Here is a 21,410-nt window from a genome sequence, read left to right on the forward strand (position 1 = left end):
ACAGACTGAGCTGGAGAAATGGCAATGCTCTGAAGGTGACTACTGTAAGAACACACCATTACAGTGGTACCTCTGGTTAAGAACTTTATTTGTTCCGGAGATCCGTTCTTAACCCGAAACTGTTTTTAACCTGAGGTACCACTTTAGCTAATGGGGCCTCCCTCTGCCACCACACTGCCGCCGCACGATTTCTGTTCTCATCCTGAAGCAAAGTTCTTAACCTGATGTACTATTTCTGGGTTAGCGGAGTCTGTAACCTGAAGCGTCTGTAATCTGAAGAGTCTGTAACCCAAGGTACCACTGTAAATGAAAAGGGATGGAAGGAAGTCTCTCACGTTGTCCTTGTTAGCTCTTGAGGGCAAAGATTTTGCCTTAGATATCAGGGAACAGAGAAGAGGAGTGTAGAGGGGAAGGGGAGAACAAGGGAACAGCAACAACGTCCGTCTGTAAAGCAGCTGGCGAAGTGAATTTGGACCTAGGCTGGTGGAGGAAGGAGGAGGTTTGGGAGATAAAGTTTGGTTAATGTGACTCCAATGTGTTTAAAAAATGTAGAGGTATTACCACAATAGACTGAAATTTATCATACCTGCTGCTGAAGACATTTTTATTACTAGAGAAAAGCCTACAAGTGGGGAAGTTTTACACCTACCATACAAAGCCTAAGACATACATAAGGCTTGGCAGTGGTCTACTCTCCAGCAAACAAACCTCCCTCAAGCCACCAGATAATTGCCTGCTCTCAGAAGCTCAGTGCACCAACCAGTACACCAATCCCAATGTTCCTTTCACAGATTGTCTGATTATCAAGGTTCAGTGCTTTTGTGACATCACCCACCAGTACACCAATCCCAACGTTCCTTTCACAGATTGTCTGATCATCAAGGTTCAGTGCTTTTGTGACATCACCCACCAGTACACCAATCCCAACGTTCCTTTCACAGATTGTCCGATCATCAAGGTTCAGTGCTTTTGTGACATCACCCACCAGTACACCAGTCCCAACGTTCCTTTCACAGATTGTCTGATCATCAAGGCTCAGTGCTTTTGTGACATCACCCACCAGTACACCAATCCCAACGTTCCTTTCACAGATTGTCTGATCATCAAGGCTCAGTGCTTTTGTGACATCACCCACCAGTACACCAATCCCAACGTTCCTTTCACAGATTGTCCGATCATCAAGGCTCAGTGCTTTTGTGACATCACCCACCAGTACACCAATCCCAACGTTCCTTTCACAGATTGTCCGATCATCAAGGCTCAGTGCTTTTGTGACATCACCCACCAGTACACCATCCTTTTCAGGACCTCATATCTTCTTTGGATGGCTTACTCAGGGGCCACCAAGACTCGCTTTCAGAAGTGAGTGGCAACAAAGACCAGAAATGAAAAGTTCTAGTACCTTTGGAACTCTTCCCACTTTGGCATTCGCCAAGAACCCAGTTTGTGTTTAGACGGCAGGTAAAGCTTTTAAATGGTATTTGATTTTTAAAAGCCTTTTAAATGATATTTGCTGTTGCAGATCAGATGCTTTATTGGCTTTAAGTTTTATTCCGCCGTTGCTTTTTCCTGTGAGTTGTTGGCTGCATCTAACGGTGAAGTAGGATATTGATATTGTAATAAATAAATCATTGCATCCTTTCCCCTTAATTGGAAATGATATTTAGTCAAAGTACTGTCTAGAAATAGGGAAGAGGCACCTGAATATAATTCTCTGAAGGGAAGAGGTCACTAAACAAAGTCATATAACTCATCTCCACTTCCTACCCAGCCCCAAGATGGCATTGGCAAAGTTTATGAGCTATTTTGAAGGAAATTCCGACATTGGTTGCCATGCGCCCAGGTTTTTCTGGACATTTTCCTGATTTTCGGAAATTTAGCCCAGACACTATTTCCTCCAGGCAAATCCTGGATATGTCCAGGAAATCCCGGACATATGGCAGCCCTAACTTCACCAGCCTGACTGTTCATTGTGTGGACTTCTGCATCCTTGGTGGATTTATATAAGTCCAGAGAAGGTGCTAATGAAGATACTGAGAATGAGAGAGGTCCCTGGGAAAGAGCAATGGCATGTGTAAATCAAACGTGGGAAACCAGGATCAGGAATGATTATGGGTAGAGACAAGTGGCGGCGGGGGGGCGGGGAGGGGAGCCAGCACAACAAGATCTTGGACATGCAGTTTTGGGCAATACACTATCTCTATGGCAGAGGGAAGAACTGTTATTTTTGGACTACAGTTCCTATAACTTCTGATCATTGGCTGGGCCTGATGGGAGTTGGGAGTCCAACAACAACCATGTTGAATATGCCTAATCTAGGGGTTCACCATACAATGGGGGACAAAATCAACAAAGAAAGCCGTCTGTCCATTATTCAAGAATGTACCACTGGACAAGTTAATGTAGTTATATGTTGTTCTTGTATTTACAAGAAAACCAATAAAAATTATTTGGATTTAAAAAAACAAAGAATAAAAAACATTGAGAATGTATGTATGTTGCCAGATGCCTGTACAATTTCAAATGGGAACATGTCAGGAAATAGCAAAGATAGGCTTTTGCTGAGTGAGTGTAAGAATAAAAGGGAAAGGACAGAGATATATATTCCAACCCAGTTCCTGTGGGTGCCTGAACCCCACATTGGGTGAAATATTCCTGCATTGGAATAGATGACCCTCGTGGTCCCTACCAACTCTCCATTTCTATGATTCTATGATTCTACATGAAGCAAGGACAAAGGAATTTGGGCAGGACCAGTTTAGGGATGTAAGAAGGAAGGACTGATTAAAGAGAGGATGGGAGGGAGGGAGGTTAGGCAATGGACAGAGACAAGTGTGGCAAGAAAATGAGACAGCAGAGGCCAAGGAAAAACTTGGTGGAGCACAGCCAGCAATCAACTGGAAACGGAAGTGAGATCTGTTGCTTGTTCACCAGCTCTGCTAAAGCCCATCTTCATAGCCCATTTTTCCTTACACATTACTGTCGTTTGATGAGAGTCTTTTCTAGTACAGCAATTAAAAATAACAGCACTATGTACAAACACTGAGAGCAGAGGATTTCCTTCCTCATGCCAAATGCTTATTTTCAAGCGTTTCTATATGCTGTGCAAGGCAATTTCCATAACTACTTACCAAATGCCCAAACCTCAACAGCTAAAAATAATCATAAAGAGTGTATGCCGTTTTGCTTAGGCTATCAGTAAAGTGTAATATCCCACAATGCCAGAGAGATATGGCTATACAAACTCAAAAATGCTGCAAAACTGCACAAAGTTTCTTATGGTCCAGATGCCACTGCATCCACGTGCTGTTTATCTCCAAATAATGCCTTTCAATTTGGCCTTGCCTAACTTGACGGATCTAATTCTCGGGGCTCCCAAATTCATTTTTACATTCCTCTTTGTTTAAGCAAAACTTTGCACTTGCCTGCCAGGAGAAGTGCATTATTCCCTCCCCTCCAAAAAAATAAAAAGCATTCTGAACAACTGTTGTTTGCTTCAGAGGGTAACAGCTAAGACAGCCCTTTGCATGTTATTTTACTTGTTAATTATCTACCCAGCATTGCCCACAGATTTCCTCTTCCCAACAGAAGCGTACATACTGTGAAATGTGGAATTAATAATATACCAGGCTGTGTCGTATTAGTCACGTTACCCAGCACGGAACCTGTCTTGTGCTACAATGTGTTCGGATCCATCGTGCTGAGAGGTACTGTACAATGAAACCATTCAAAAAAAGGGGGAGTAACTTTCTCCCTATATAATATATGATGCTATTTTTCCCACAGCAGTTTCAATAAGTAATGGTCCACGTTTTTTAAAAAAAGGTAGAGATTAAACACAATGGGCAGTCCATATGAAGGAAGAAAAGGAGAGGAAGTAGGGAGTGATATTCTAACCACTCTTCACCAATAGTAGACCGGTTCAGTCTGATCTGAACAGTGGATCTCATCCGTGGTTGCACTGGCCAATCCAGTGCAAGAAAACATAACCAACAAATATAATTTATGAGCGCAATAAGAATACATTCAAAACCAGCATTCTAGAAATGCACAGAATCCCAGAATTGGAAAGGGACCACAAGGATCATCTAGGTCAACCCCCTACAATGCAGGAATCTTTTGCCCAACGTGGGGCTTGAACCCATGAGCCTGAGAGTAATAATCTAATGCTCTACCAGCTGAGCTATCCGGCAGCTATACGTGTATGTGTGTGCAAACGCATGCCTCTCTGAACAGACCTCAAGCAGGGTTGTATAGCATCTTCAGCAGCTGGACAAAACAGCAACAAGAAGAAACAGTTTGAAGTTCTAACAGTTCAAGAGATTTCAAAGGCATGTTCTGATCAAGATAAAGCTCGCAGTTCCTTGCAAACATTCCCTGCTGCATCCCATAACAATATTGAGAACCCACAGAAATATATAAGTACTGAAAACATTGAGGCCTCCTCCAGACTCCTGTGGAGCAGCTCCTCTGCCTCCTCTTCCAAACTGATGTCTAGAATTTTCGCAGAAGAACAGGTTAGTGAGTACACTTCACTACTGTAAAGAAAAGGGGAGAAGTGGTCAGCTGATAGGCCCTCTGCTGGTTTTGAATGTATTATCCTGCTTTTAACCATGAGGATAACAGCATGGGTTTACAATATCGTAAATAGGTCCAGTCGTAGACGACTCTGGGGTTGCGGCGCTCATCTCGCTTTACAGGGTAAGGGAGCCGGCGTACAGCTTCTGGGTCATGTGGCCAGCATGACTAAGCCCCTTCTGGTGAACCAGAGCAGCACACGGAAACACTGTTTACCTTCCCGCCGGAGTGGTACCTATTTATCTACTTTCACTTTGACGTGCTTTCGAGCTGCTAGGTTGGCAGGAGCAGGGACCCAGCAACAGGAGCTCACCCTGTCGCGGGGATTTGAACCACCAACCTTCTGATTGGCAAGCCCTAGGCTCTGTGGTTTAATCCACAGTGCCACCCGTGTCCCTTGTTTGCAATATCGTACCTTTCCCTTTATCAGTAATTTTTTGAAAGACCAAAACAGCAAGATATTGGTCATGTTGACTACAAGAGAAGAACACTGGAAGGTGACTGGAGCTGCAGCTACCATGGCCCTGTGATTTAAGGAAACAAGAGTGATGGAAGTGACTTAATGGCTTGGCTAGAACTTACAAACGATACATGCCAGTGGCCCAAAATGGCAACTGCTTGAGTTGCCTCTCTCCTCTGCCATAGTCAACCTAGAGTCTTTCAGATTTTCTTGGATCACAACTGCCATCAGTCCCAGCCTGCAATGCCAGTGACCAGGAATTGTGGGAATTGTGGTTCAGCAACATCTGGGCGCACCACATGGGCTACCCCTGATCTACACGAGATGATTCCCTGGACAGGGAGCAGGTGCAAAACGAAGTCCCACCCCAATGTCTCTGTGTACATTGCTACGCACGCTCAGCCCCCATCCACCCCTGCAGTGAGCAGAAAAGGTGATTTGCTAAAGAAGTGACTTGCTGAAGACTACACAGTGAGAACCCATGTCACCTTGGTCCAATACCAGCATTCCACTCACCAGAGTTAATCCAACTGTATAGATTTAGTTCCTGATGCTGCAAGATCCAACCCATTAGCCATGGTTCTGTGGACATAGGCCCAATGAATGGTGGCCGAATCAATTTATTCCCAGTCCGTGTCCATTTCACAAGTGTTCACCCATCAGTCCGTCCCATCTCAGTTCTGCATTAACCTTGAATTTTTCCTTCAAAAATTCTGCAGGAAAATTCATATTTTAAAACATTTGCTCAGCATCTTCTCTCAAAATTTGTGTTTTGAAATGTATTTGTACTCATTTCAAACACTGGAACATCTGGGACATGCAAAAGCTAGTGGTTAAGTCAATTTCTGTTCGGTGCAGTGGTGCAGATGAGGTCACTTCATAAAGGAATCTGCAAAGCTCAAATTTGTTGGTCCAGCTCAATGGCCAGTGATAGCAGTACACATTTGTTATAAAGGAGATTCAGCATTGCAAGACCAATTTATATCTCAAAGTGACAATTTAATGCAAACAACACAACCAGTCCATTGTTCCCTCTCTCATTTGCATGACAGATTTCTAATTATTTGATTGCAGCTATAAATGCAGGACTGACTTCTGGATTGGGCTTTGTAGTAACACACACACACACACACACACACACACACACCACTGTTTAGAATGTGGCTCTTGCTAAAGCAGCAACAGATCCATGCAAAAAAGTTTATTTATTCCATGGGCATATTTTCCGTATCTGGACTGAGGTGTAGGGCTCCTTGAAGCTTATTCTGCTTGTTCCTCGTACCAGTTCCTTGCAACAGAGGAAATGGCAGACTAATGCGCAGCAATAAGACAGAAAGATCTATGTTGCAATCACAGTGCTGCAGTACTATGCTTTAGGAAAAAAGAGAGGGAAAAGATGTAAAGCAAAAAACAAAAAAACAAAAAAACCCCAAACTAATCTTCAAAGCAAATGAAGCATCCAAAAATGAAATCCATGAGCCCATTTTCACTGCTGTTGGAAGCACATTCCAGTTCCCATGTATTGCTCCTGAAGGACACCCACGTTGAAAGCAACAAATGGCAAAGCACCCTATTACAAATATTACACCAATAAAAGGCATTTTGTACAACTATTTTCAACATTAGAGCAAGTTACTATGGCAATGTATTAAAATGTGCTGAAGTGCTTCCACCATATTATTATTCTGCATAATGAATATTACCTTGATAAATATTTAAACTTACTTAATCATTTTTAATTGCTGATTTTCCCCCACTGGCATATACTAACAGCATTCATCGCCAGTTCAGAAGAATTCCCATTCAGACTACGCTAACCCGGCAAATAGTTCCCAAAGGGATTACCCTTGAAATAAATAAATAAATAAATAAATGTTCCTTATTCCATTCAGGATGCAGTCCAGGATCTTTGAAATGCAATCTTTAAAAAACAAAACAACCACTGATCAAGTACTAGTGATCAAAATAAGCAAAGATACATGGTCCCTGAAACCACTTCCTTTGAACCAGTTTACCCAATTTACACTGCCATAAAAGCAATTATTATGATCACGTTGTTGTTTGAAATGATATTATTAGAGTGACCAACCAGCCAAGGTTTTACCAGTCCAATCTGTTCTGTCTGATAACCTTTAGGGTCTGGAAATCCACTAAACTGCAAACTGCAGAGAAGTTTTTAATGTTTGATTCTATTTTTAATATTCTGCTGGAAGCCACCCAGAGTGGCTGGAGGAACCCAGCCAGATGAGCGGGATTTATATTATTATTATTATTATTATTATTATTATTATTATTATTATTATTATTATTTTCCTGCCCATGAGCAAGAATCTTCTGTCAAGTGTTGACCTGTTCATTCCTGGCTCCATCTCTAGTCCATTTGATTTCCTCAAGCTTCACTTTCAAACCCTATCCCTGCCCGGGCTGGGTAGTGCTTCTGAAATCTAAAGATGTCAATACTCTCATAGAAGAAGAAGAAGAAGAAGAAGAAGAAGAAGAAGAAGAAGAAGAAGAAGAAGAAGAAGAAGAAGAAGAAGAAGAAGAGTTTGGATTTGATATCCAGCCTTTCACTCCCCTTCAGGAGTCTCAAAGCGGCTAACATTCTCCTTTCCCTTCCTCCCCCACAACAAACACTCTGTGAGGTGAGTGGGGCTGAGAGACTTCAGAGAAGTGTGACTGGCCCAAGGTCACCCAGCAGCTGCATGTGGAGGAGCGGGGAATCGAACCCGGTTCCCCAGATTACGAGACTACTGCTCTTAACCACTACACCACACTGGCTCTCATAGGTTGGTTTGTACAGCCAGCACCCACTTTTTGTGTGACCACGTTGTTCATCCCTGCATCCCACAAAGCCTTCTGGTCTGCAAATTGCTGCTTCCCAGGAGCAAGACACTCCCAAGTGAAGAAAACAGAATAAAAGGCACAGTATTGTACTCCTCAGACTCAAGCATGACCCAGCCTCCAGAAAGCTCATTGGTCTTCTGCAGCTTGACCTACCTATTAATCCTTCGTTATTATTCAACTATTTTTTTTATTATTTAGTGATACACTTTAATATGGCATCCTTTCCAATGAGATGAGCATGCATGACGGCTTCAGTGAGCAAGGCGCCAACTACCCACACTGACTGAGCTTGAATAGCAATGTACGTGATGCTACACTTTGCTTCCCTTTTTATTACTTTTAACAGAGAGGAGGGGGAGTGGAAATGCACACTGCCAGCATATGAATGAACGGCGGAACATTTTGTCTGCAATGTGAACAATGCGCCTCTCTGAATACAAGACACACTTGAGCCCTTTGTGATCTATTTATCGCATGGGCTGCTACAGGAGAGGTCATGGCAAAGTCATTTCCTTCCTGTCTTGCAGAATGTGCCACAGGCAATTTTTGCATGTGTTTTTTTTTTATAAAAATAAAAAAAAAAGGGGGGAAGGGGAGGGAGGGAGGGAGGGAGGGAGGGAGGAAGGAAGGAAGGAAGGAAGGAAACCTTAGACTGTCCTAAGGGGCAGCTGGTATAATCAGCCAACAAACTATGTCTGAATCTTCCAGCCATGCTGCAATGATTTCAGATGCTTCACAACACTGACAAAATTTACCGGTAGTGACAGATTCACTATGTTCAATTCGAAGTCGTAAATTCCTGAAAAAATAGTGCTCTCCAGGTAAGGCCAAGCCAAAGTTATCAAGGCGCTCCCAGCATTCTGAACAGGAGGAAAGCAAGACAGGTGTCAGAGCCAGATATGGCCTCCCCTTGGTCAATTTGCTGCTCAATACCAACATCTCCATTCACCCACTCGCCTCTCCCTTTCTGAAATCCTGGACAGTTGCTGCAAGGATGTGTAGAAAATACAGAGACTGAATGCTCTGACTTGGTCGAAGGCAGCTTCTCATGTACTACTTGCTTCAGTGCTTCCCAATCCAGAAGCACAATTTTCTTATGGTTGTTTACACTTCATAAAAGCTCACCATTTCCCCAGCATGGCTTACTGGGGATGAATGAATGGCTGAAAATTACTCCCGCCATGTTGGCAAAGGAACCAGCCATATAATGATATCTGGGAGAGGCAGTATGGTAAGAATCATGTCCTGGTTTTTTTTTCTACATGTGCAAGGGTTGCTGTTTACCTTTTGTTTGCTCACACTTCATGACTTTATTCAGACTTTAAATGGCCACACCCATCAACATGAGAGTTCTCGATTTGTATTAACTCTCAAAAATGCTCTTTATGTCACTGCATCTCTGTGATGAGTTTTACATCTGAACCTTTTTGTGGGCTGTGTCACTTGACTCTCTCTCTTCCCCCCCTCCCCTCCTTCTCATTGTAACTGCTGAGTGTGTCTGTCAATTACATACACTAAAGCCCACATGTAGAGGTAGCTCTAATGTAAAACTTCCATGGCTGCAACTATTTGCCTTGAGGCCAAGAGTGCCTCTGAACCCTAAGCAGGGCAGGACCCGGCCCTATCCAGACAATAGATTTTCACTCTGCAGTTTGGAATCTTTCTGTTATTTCCCTTGCATATATATTGGTAATAATAGAAGGTGTCATTCCTGACAGACAGGAATTATGATGTTTTCTATCCACAAATGATAACCTAAAAGATCAAACTCCCAGGACAAGTTTCCTAGTGCCATTTGTCTATGTTGTCCAACTACTGGCTTGTCAAAATCCTATAAAATATTATGCAGTAGTTTAGCTCCCTCGCTTCCCTGCTCAGTTTGTGCTCTTTCCCGTTTGTATAATCACAAAAGAACTGACTTATTGATTGTCTGGTATTGAATACTTATTTATCAGTGGCCAGAAATGTGTTGGAAATAAAGGTAAATTTATTGAAGGGGAGCCCAGTCAGACAATAAATACACTGCACCTCTAACTATAATAACACATCTCTCAATTAATACTAGTATTAAGATTAGGGGCAGACTCAAGTAGTAAAGCTTCTCCTGGGTTGTATCACTTCAGGCTGGTAATGACAGTGTGGTGTGTTGGAATGCCCGCCATGGTAAGGAGAAGAAAAAAGAAACCTTCCCTACAAACGGGGGGGGGGGATGTCCTAAGAAGAAGAAGGCCACACTGAATCTGTCTCCCCATTTTGTTCATTTTCTTTTAGATCTATAGACCAGGGATGGAGAACCTTCTGGCCTTCCAACTCCAACTCCCATCAGCCCCAGCCAATATGGCCAATGGCCAGGGATTATGTGAGTTGTAGTCTACAGGAGGCTTTGGTGATGCCACCTTCCTGTTTCTGCTTGAAGTAGTGGAGTCCAGAAGCAGCTTCTCCACTTGATTCTTCTAAATGTATTAAACGGATCCTTGAATAATAAATTTTTGATGCCATTCCTTCTGAGAATAAGAGATTCACACTTCCAAAGGTTCATCTTCTGAGAGGTAAATCCAGCTTAACTGCCACAGGAAGTACAATGCAACACAACCAGAAACTGAGCCATGCATTTATTCATGAGATTAACAGCAGAAGGCAAAGCTTAGCATAGAAAAAAACAAGAGAGTGCAAAGAAACTGATTATCAAGGAAGTCCAGACACAAGTGTCTCCCTCCTAAATTCCTAGAATACTGAAATGAGCAAAGAGGCAAAATTATATATCCTTACAATTTTGTGGCCAGTCACCCCGTCACTCCCTTTTCATCTACAGCATCAGCACATACTGTACAGAAATGCATTCCTAAACTTACTTAGAAGTAATTCCCAATGAAATCAAGCAACTCTCCTGCATTTTGCTGATCTTCTCCAATTCTCATTGCTTATTCTCTCTTTTTGGCAAAGAAAGAAAGCCATTCTGAAACAGGTGCAGGTTGTTGAATTTGATAATACAAGTGCAACTGCCCAAAACATTTTGACAGAATATCTTCTTTGAGGAAGAACCTTCCCGAAACCAGAGAACATACAAACTCATACCTGCAGAGCACTGATGGTCACAGGGTGCGTCCGTAGCATGGACAAGATGAGTGGATAGTGAACTATTGGGCAGGGAGTATATAGCTCAGTGATAGGGCACTTGATCTGCATCTAGAAGACCCCAGGTTCAAGCCTTGGCACCTCTGGTTTCAGAAAGGTAGCGGTGATGTGAAAGATCTCTTCCTGAGCCCCTGGAGAAAGGTTTCATAAAACAAAGAGGCTGGCCTGGTGCGAGGCCAGTTTCCTAACTGCCAGGTTAACTGAATTAATAAGTATTGTAAGGAATTAGAGAATGTGGCTAGTCAATGATCTGTTCCAGCAAATATGGAGCCTGAGTGCTGAATGGAGTGAAGGCACTCCGTTCTGGAAAATGTGTTACAGACAACATGATAATACAGATAATGAAGATAATGCAGGTAGCCTTTCTTTGTGTGCCCCCCACCAGAAGGCCTTTTCAGTGGAATGTTCTCTTCAGGGAGGCATGCTTGGTGCCATCTTTTTTCTATTTGTAGGCACCAGGCAATGGCTTTTCTCTTTACTTGGCCCTTAATTTTAAAGGTGGCCTTGTGGCCTCTTTTAGTGGGGTACAATCAATAACACTCTCTCCTGAAAGCCGTGATGGGTGTATATTACATTTATGTCAGAGAATGGCAACTTGGTTGTATTCTTTTCCTCCTACCTGCTTTCACTTCTGTTGTTTATTACAATGTAATTAAAATATTTTTAAAACAAATCAATAGTTTGTCGTGTGTGTTTTCAGACACAGTTTCTAGTTGCTAGAGCTAAATTCCCATATTCCTATATTAGAAACCCCAGCACACAATATTGTGAAACATTTGTAACATAGCGATTAAAAAGCAGGCTCGAGAGCTGACCCGCCTTCTCTGCTTCAAAGAACCCATTGAAATGGTAGTATTTTAAAACTCTCTGCTGACTTGAGCTGGATTTGAACCAGCAATCGGAAGGGCAAGAGGCTTTAATTCCTTGTCCCTTAAGGTATGATTCTCCCTCACAGCTTGTAAAAACCAAATACAGAAACTCAGTCAAATGAAGCATTTCATGTCTCGGTGTTGACAGAAAAACAACAAGCTTGCAAATCCAAGTCCCTTTGCCATGTCTACAACTTGTAACAATTCAATTGTCTCACCAACAATACTCCATCTCCAAGGAGGTGATATTTAAGCTTTTGCACACAGCTTGCTCTCGTTGCATTAAAAGCTGTGCAATACAGCCCTGGCTCATTGCACAGAGCCCAATGCAAAGGCAGAAGCATGTAAGTAATCAAATGCTGCCAGTGAATTTTCTCATGTTTGAAAGGAGCTCATCAAGCATCTTATGTAATTGGAAAATAGGCAGCTGCTCCATCCAGCCTAGTAGTGTCTACACTGACTGGCAGTGACTCTCCAAGACTTCAGACCGGGTCAATTCCCAGCCCTACCTAGAGACATTGGGGGGTAGAACCAGAAACCTTCTGCATGTAAATAAGATGCTCTACCACTGAGTTATGGCCCTTCCTCAAATATGAGACTAAATCAAATAGTCATCATACTCACAGAAAAATATATACTCTCAACAAAGAGATAAATGCTTTATTGTTGTTGTTTAGTCGTTTAGTCGTGTCCGACTCTTTGTGACCACATGGACCAGAACACGCCAGGCACTCGTGTCTTCCACTGCCTCCCGCAGTTTGGTCAAACTCATGTTTGTAGCTTCAAGAACACTGTCCAACCATCTCGTCCTCTGTCGTCCCCTTCGTCTTATGCCCTCAATCTTTCCCAACATCAGGGTCTTTTCCAAGGAGTCTTCTCTTCTCATGAGGTGGCCAAAGTACTGGAGCCTCAGCTTCACGATCTGTCCTTCCAGTGAGCACTCAGGGCTGATTTCCTTAAGGCTGGATAGGTTTAATCTTCTTGCAGTCCATGGGACTCTCAGGAGTCTCCAGCATCAATTCTTCGGCGATCAGTCTTCTTTATGGTCCAGCTCTCACTTCCATATATCACTACTGGGAAAACCATAGCTTTAACTATTCGGACCTTTGTTGGCAAGGTGATGTCTCTGCTTTTTAAGATGCTGTCTAGGTTTGTCATTGCTTTTCTCCCAAGAAGCAGGCGTCTTTTAATTTTGTGGCTGCTGTCAACATCTGCAGTGATCATGGAGCCCAAGAAATGCTTGGCAATAAGCAAATTGTTCAATTAATAAAAATAAATGCAATAATAAGCAGCGGCAATTTGTGCTATTTTTTCAGTACCTTTCTCCTGTTACTCTCAGCTGTGACTTACTCAAATAGGATCCCATCTACCTGAACACCCAAATATCCAGGGATAAGAAATATCTCTAAGGAACAACTTGAATTCTTTCATTGGTTTCCACATCCCACAAGTGTGTCCACTACTGGCAATGACTTGCTGGCAAACACATGCAAATGCTACATTAATATGGTTCCATCCACCCTAATATTCAGTCTGGAACGAGGACAGCTGAGATGTTGCTGTAGATTCCCACCCCCACTCACCGGAACACAAGTACTATGGGAAACTCTAATCTTGGGTTTTTGGGTGTTGGATTGTGGTGTCTGCTTTGAAATCCAATGTATGTAAAATGTATGTTGGGAAATCATTAACAAAACTTTAAAAAAGAAAGGGAGCAGCCCCTGTAGTGTGGACTTTCAAGAAAAGAACTGCAGTGCTCCCCAAGGATAGTGTCAATCAAAATATTAGTTGAAATATACAAAAAAAAAGAAAGTCAAACAAGGAAGGCATTTTTCAATGTAAGGAAAAAGGGAAAGTGGGAGAATACTGAGACATTTCAGCTCAGCACAGATGAAAATCTTTTATAATAATAAAAGGTAAAGGTACCCCTACCCGTACGGGCCAGTCGTGTCTGACTCTGGGGTTGCGTGCTTATCTCGCTCTAGAGGCCGTGAGCCGGCGCCGTCCAAAGACACTTCTGGGTCACAAGGTCAGCGTGACGAAGCTGCAGCTGGCGAGCCAGCACCAGCGCAGCACACGGAAACGCCGTTTACCTTCCCGCTATTAAGCGGTACCTAATTATCTACTTGCACTTAAGAGTGCTTTCAAACTGCTAGGTGGGCAGGAGCTGGGACCGAACAACGGGAGCTCACCCCACCGCGGGGATTCGAACCGCCGACCATACGATCAGCAAGTCCTAGGCACTGAGGTTTTACCCACAGCGCCACCCACATCCCATAATAATGGCTTCAGCAAAACAGAGATGGGAATGGAGGAAGAGAGGGTAGTGAAACTCCAACACCAATCCCATGCATTTTTTTTTATCATGACTAACTCTAAATATCTGAAGAAGTGTGCATGCACACAAAAGCTCATACCAGTAACAAACTTAGTTGGTCTCTAAGGTGCTACTGGAAGGAATTTTGTTTGTTTGTTTTGACTACGGCAGACTACCTGTAACTACATCTAAATATCCTGCATTTTAATAGATATGTAAATAAAGAATCAAGTACACAATTGCAAAATATGGGTCAAGCTCCTGTTCTCCAGTTCTGAATATTTGTGAGGCAATGTGCCAGTAAAAAGAATTAAAGAACAGTGAAATGATTCAGGGAATTATGTCCTGGAATGAAAATGGCAAGACATCCAAACTTCTACCCTTACTAAAGAGCCAAGAAACGTGGTAGAATATTTATTAATTTATCAAATGCAGCTCAGATCGCTTATCATTTAATCACAGGCCTAAAGGCCTTAGAAACTCAAAGCTGAACTTTCACCAGTGGGCTTAGCAGCCAACTAAGCAGGCTTATTCTACCGATGCAACTTATTACAATATTTGTCCTTCGTTAGTTTACATTGCGTATGGACCCTAGCCCAATATCTATTAAAATTAACTTAACAGGTTCTCAGTATGCCCCAAATAAAAAGAGGTACTATACTTTTACAGGATGTTTACCACAGGGATCAAAGCTAAAGAGGTTAATTATCCTTGCTCTCTGTAAAAGCTCTACGAATTGATTCAAAACTGAATCAGTGCCAGCGTCTTTGAAAAGTCCTCTGAGGCATTCAGGAATTCTTCTGAGGCTTGGCAAAGGGGCTTGTTTGGGGGGGGGGGTATGCCTATATAAAGGTGCCCCCTACTTACATGGGGTTACATTCTAGGTCCATGCATGCATAAGTGAAATCGCTTAAAGTGGGAAGCACCCTCTACAAAGCCTCCCAAAAGCCTTGAATGCGTATTTTCCCCTGATCTCCAGCTCTCTCTCCCACTCCCTCTCAAATCCAGAACCAGATATCTAGAGTTGAAGCTCTGGGACCATCTGGAGACTAGAGGACATGTGGGAGAGCAGCTGCTGCTGCTGCTGCGCTATTTCGTAAACCAGCTGTTAGGCGGGGAGGCAGAGCAGCCTAAACAAAGCCCCACTGATCCTCTAGTCTCTTTGGGGCTTCCTCTGACCTCACTGATGCACCCTACAGGCTCCAGGGAGGGTCTCCTCGTGAGCCACGAGGATTCACCAGCTGTCTCCCACCATTTCCTGGTATGATTTTCTTTATTCATTTATCTCCTGCAGTCGCATGCAAGTAGAATGCCTATAGATACAGATATATAGATATCCCCGCCATCAACCTTGTAAGAATTAAAGAAGATGTTTAATTTGTTTAAATAAAGCTAAAATCTGACCTATAAAAATATAATACGTGTTGTGTTGTGACAAGCAAGGCTCAAGACTGGAACACTCTGGCCAACAACCAAAACTAGTTGATCAAAAGGAAAGTTCATTGGTGTCAACCTTTAACTGAAACCTGGACTAGAAACAACGCAGAACATAACCCTTCAGTGTATGTGTCTTTTAAGTCTTTTTGTGGAGTTTTATAAGGCAGCAGGGACGCGGGTGGCGCTGTGGGTTAAAGCCTCAGCACCTAGGGCTTGCCGATCGAAAGGTCGGCGGTTCGAATCCCCGCGACAGGGTGCGCTCCCGTTGTTCGGTCCCAGCGTCTGCCAACCTAGCAGTTCAAAAGCACTCTCGGGTGCAAGTAGATAAATAGGGACCGCTTACTAGCAGGAAGGTAAACGGCGTTTCCGTGTGCGGCTCTGGCTCGCCAGAGCAGTGTTGTCACGCTGGCCACGTGACCCGGAAGTGTCTTCGGACAGCGCTGGCCCCAGGCCTCTTTGAGTGAGATGGGCGCACAACCCTAGAGTCTGTCAAGACTGGCCCGTACGGGCAGGGGTACCTTTACCTTTACCTTTATAAGGCAGCAAGACTTAGGTCTGCAATAAAATACTATTCCAGCACAACACAAGCAGATCCCTGCTATTGGGAACTTACAATCTAAACAGTGACAGTGATAATGGAAGAAGGAAAAGTTTAAATTGCATTTGTGTCAATGCAAATGCACAGAGGCTTTGATGTGGCTGAGGATGACTACTAAGAGGTCAGGGTAAAGGCAAATTTGAAACAAAGATTTGGAGGGAGGAAGAAGCAACAGCGATACCATTTTGTTTCACTTAGATTTTATGAGTTCCACCCACATATCATGAACAGTGCCTCTTTTAGCCAGTCGATCAGCTGCAAACTTTCACTTACTCCTGATGTGTGCATGACTGCACACCAGATCAGCAACTCTCTCCCTCTCTTTTAAAATAAAAAAAAAAAAATCCTTCCAGTAGCACCTTAGAGACCAACTAAGTTTGTGATTGGTATGAACTTTTGTGTGCATGCACACTTCTTCAGATATTATTTTGTTTCGACTACACCAGACCAACTCGGCTAACTACCTCTCTTTTAAATCACTGATGCAGCTGGTTAGGCACGGAATCTGTGGCACCTACTCCATCTCCACTGCTAGGAATGTTGAAAGCTGCCTTATACCAGGTCAGATTATTTGTTATTCTAACCCAGACACAGCAGTGCCTACTTTGAGTGGCAGTGGTTCTCAGGAGTTTCAGGCAAAGGTCCTTCCCATCACTCGTGACCAGATCTTGTAACTAGAAATGGCAGAATTGAACCTGGAGGTATTCTGCAGGCAATGTATGTGCTCCAACACTGTTACAGTCATTGCTGAGCACCACTACAGACTGGCCATCAGGGAGGAAAGGGACTAGCCTTGTTACCTGAGAGTAGTGGCAGCTGTGGCAGGTGGTGGTAGTTCAATCCAACGTGCCATACAACAGCTGCACACTAACTTGATTCTGATTCTTCCTTGGTGACAATCTCACATCTCCCAGAAATAAGAATGTGGGGGCCCTCCTCCTACTTGGCTCCTGTTGAGTGACCAAGTACCATCTCAGGCTTCACAACATACCAGCTGGGTCGTTAGATTTAAAAGAATTAAAAGTTTCTTGATCATCACTCAGATAGAAGGGGGCTATTTATGGATGGGGAGAGCCCACATTATCTGAAAGCCGATGGGCAGAGCTAACTCAACTACGGCAAGACAGGAAGAAGCCCTGGGGAAGCAGCTCTTGGTCCCAGGAGCACCCAAACTCTCTGAAATCATCATACAATTTACATTACCTGGGACAAGCTTACAGCACTTTTCTTTCTTTCTTTCTTTCTTTCTTTCTTTCTTTCTTTCTTTCTTTCTTTCTTTCTACCTCAGTGCAGCTCAGCACTGCATGTTTAACTTGGTGGGAATACACCAAGGTTGGCTCCTGGCACAGTGATATATTTGACTGAATGAGTCTTGACAGACCACCCCCACCTCCCTAGTTTCAATTCTGCTAAAAGTATAATAATGAGAAATGGAAGCAGAGACCCAATTAGAAAGAGCTGTCTGGGACACAGATCGATCTAATGTATGTGTGCCAAATGGAAATGGGGGGGGGGGAGAGAATGGATAGCTGAGGGGGTTTTTCCCCCATTCTCCAAACAAGGGCATAAAATTCCAGCTAAATAACCATTTTATATTGTCACATAAGCATAAGATCCATTGGAGAAGAAATGAATAATTTTTTTTGAATGAAGCTCGGGTCTACATTGAAGAAATGCATCTCTTTCCAAAGTTTGACACAGAGAAAAGAGAAACATGTGGGCTTGCAGATATTGTTTGACCCCAGCTTCCATCTGCCTCAGCTAGAATGGTCAATGGTCAGGGATAATGCAATCTAACAGTATTTGAAGAGCCTGAGGTTCCTTGCTACAGAGAGAAAGCATGGAGAAAAGGACAGTGGGCAAAGTATGGTTGAGTGAACTTTTTGCAATATCAGTTAAACGCTTTCCAAATGTGCCCCCTAACATGCATTAGTGACAGGGATCCCAGGTTTCGTGCAGGTGAAAACCTTTACAACTGGAACTTTAAATCATATTATCAGCCCACGTGTTTTCTGTACTGCTCTACAGCATCTGTCTCTTTTAGCCTTTGCGGGGGTCAAGGACATTGATGATAGCACCCTGGTGTTCCATCCAGCTGAGGGAGAGCAATATGATAATATCACCCCAGCATTCCTCCAGTCCTGGCCAATGAGCACAACTGTGGCTCTGCATGCTGCGACTGCCAACCTTAAAAAGACAGGAGAGTCAGCACCATGGAGAGCACCACATCCACAGCCATCTTTCAGGCAAAAAGGAAATCATGATAGAAATGGAAACAAAAGCTGCTTCCAAAAACTACCCCTTGCCAAACTCCAGTGTGAAATATTCACTAGAAGAAGTTCACATTTGCCAACATTAACTGAATATGCTATATGACATCTGATACCTGACAGTATTTGACAGCTGGCATGGAATGGTATTTAGCATTGAGTGGTATTTGGTAGATGAACAAAAAGATATCTAAACAAGTGAACATTTTATTTTACACTGTGTGGAGTCAGAACAATCATACAATGCCAAGTAGTTTAAGGATTGGCAGGGCTGCCTCCCTGTGCAGCAGCCTGGGCTCCAACTCAAACAAGAGGCAGGTCAGATCCATCAGACCAATGGAAGACGTTCTGGAAAGCAACCAGGACCTGATGTCATGACACGGACAAAGCCCACTGACTTGGGAGCCCTTGGGCTGTGGGCCACCAAGAATCTGACCCCCCCCCCCAAATCTTCAATGTACTGAATTCCTCCTGGCCAGGGATCTGCAACCCCAAGTATGTTAGCATGTTGCAGCGAGGGAGGGTAGAATTCAGATTGGGAAAAGAGAGCAAATGGAGAATATTAAATCCACTTTCCCGATGTGCTTCAGCCCCATTCTGAGCCAAGTCCCTCCACAGCTGCATTTACCCTTTAAAACACAGACACACACGCAAGAGACGGCCACACATCTCCCAGAATGACATCTACCCTAAGCCTCAATCATTATGTAATTATTTTAAGTAACAAGGCGTAATGTATTGGAGATATATGCCACAGCGTGGTCCAGATCTGGATCACTGGGAGCTCCCATGTTATGGAGCACCTTAGTGAAATACAATTTGTCAGCTGCTCATGTATTTAAGAAGAAGGATATAAAGTGTAAATCTGTGAAGGTAAACTTAGTAATATGTTGGGTGGGCACAAGGAAGAAACATTAAGTGGAGTGAAAGGAGTAGGTGTTGAGGTCAGGCTAGACCCAGAGGGAAGGTCTCACTCAAAATTAGACCTAGAGGGCATGTTCTCCGTTCCTCAGTCCAGGGGTAAATTTATTGAGATGGATGGAGCAAGTCGAAGGTATCAACTACTCTGTTGATCAGGGAAATACAGAAAGCCAGGCCCTTTAATACCAGGCATGGCCTTCTCCAGAGGCTACTATTGGCCAGTCACAGAGGCTGGTGTTCTGGACTGCTGTTCCCCTCTGCACCTGAAAATGACTCAAGGATGCTATGCTTCTATGACTCAAGCAGACACAGTCTACGGTAGTTCTGTAGGTTGGGTCTCAGACCCAGAGGTTTGTACCCCAAGCCCCAGAGACTCCAACCTTGGCAAACAAGTCCTAGAAACACTGTTTGGTACTGCACTTAAAAAAATTAAATTAGGGATGGTGGAAATATTAACCTCCAAACATTATTGGACTTCAGTGCCATCAACCCCAGCCAGCAGAGCCAGTAGTTAGGGAGGAAGGGAGTTGTAGTCCAAACATGTGGAGGGTCACAGGTTCTTTATTCCTGTGTTATAACTATACACACACACACACACACACACACACTTTTATATACATTCACTAGTAATCTCTTTTGAATTGCTCAGGAAATGTTTTTATTTTTAATCTACAGGGGAAGAAAACCTGCTTTACTGCTTCCTTAATGAGAACTGAACGGCTAGAAAAAGTTGAGTTCTGGGTGGCTGGGTGTGGTGACAAAGCTGTATTTTAACAGCAACAAAGTTACTCAATTTCATGCGTTATTTTGCATTCATTGCACTCGGCTTTCAGTCTTACATTTAGATGTTCATGTGTACTGCACAATAATACACCCAATTAAACTTTATTGTTCATTAACCGGTTTATCAAAAGCCACGTGTAGGCTTTCCAAACACAACAGGTACTTAAGTTTTAATTATGAAATGCAGCTCTGAACCCTTACTTGGAAAGGGCATAAAAGAGGTGGATGATTCGCAAGAGCTGAACATGCCACCCCTTAAAAATCAGCCTCTCCCTGCTCCAAAGAAATGAAGTAGGTGGAAGTTTCCACCATCAAAATCTGCCTACTTATAAAAGGTTGGTCAAATGTTAAAATCGTGAACTTATTTGAACAATAACGAGTAACAAGTGTGTTGTGCAAATTACAAAAATGGCAGTCTTCTAGGACTCTCCATAGTCCAATCTTTCTCAGAAGCACTGAGCATGCTCCCAGATCACATTAAGGTCTCTGCTCCCCACAGCAAACACAATGGATTCCATTGTAGTCTTGGCCCCTAGGCAGCTAGGACGTTTACCATTGTGGTGACACTTCCTGTTCCTGTTCAGAGACATTTAGAACTACAGCCCAAGGTCTGTTGGGAAAGAAAGGCCATATGATATAATGGGAAGGGCAGGTGAATATGTCTTCTGTAAAGTGTTGCATGGCAGGGGGTGCCTCTGCCTAAATAAAATATATGTGGACATGTTTGACCCTGACTCCTGTAGAACTAATTAGTGGGGAGAGCTTCACTTCTGCCATGGCTATCAATGGCCCCCGTGATTAAAGAGGGAAGGTAGACACCTGGCTTCACAGAATATTTAACCAAAATTCAATAATTATTTTTAAAAAATAGATTTATAAGTATCTGAAAAATTTACAACTTCAAACAAAGATAGAACTGAGTAATGCCATATTGTGTTTTAATTCATTGGAAGCTACCCAGTGACTGGTAACCCAGTCAGATGGGTGGCATACAAATTATTATTATTATTATTATTATTATTATTATTATCTGTCAAATTTAGATCAGTCATCTGACAAGGATTCCGAACCTAGTTTACTTCTTTTGAAGCACCCACATTGCAACAATACTCAAGGGATCCTAAAGAAGAAGAAGAAGAAGAAGAAGAAGAAGAAGAAGAAGAAGAAGAAGAGGAGTTTGGATTTGATATCCCGCCTT

The 21,410-nt window shown here is 43.1% G+C and overlaps 1 protein-coding gene and 1 long non-coding RNA gene across 7 annotated transcripts in view; one reads left to right on the plus strand and one right to left on the minus strand.

Annotated features, from left to right (window-relative positions):
• The window catches only part of GRID1 (glutamate ionotropic receptor delta type subunit 1), a 696,635-nt gene that overhangs the window by 541,744 nt on the left and 133,481 nt on the right, over positions 1 to 21,410 (minus strand). The window lies entirely within an intron of this gene.
• On the plus strand, positions 1,279 to 11,690 carry LOC310677329. The gene is made up of 3 exons (XR_014511080.1): positions 1,279 to 1,461; positions 3,589 to 3,707; positions 10,154 to 11,690. It is a non-coding gene; the product is annotated as an uncharacterized lncRNA (long non-coding RNA).

Source organism: Podarcis tiliguerta (genome assembly GCF_965153285.1).
Source record: "Podarcis tiliguerta genome assembly, chromosome: 5".
Taxonomy (NCBI): Eukaryota; Metazoa; Chordata; class Lepidosauria; order Squamata; family Lacertidae; genus Podarcis; species Podarcis tiliguerta.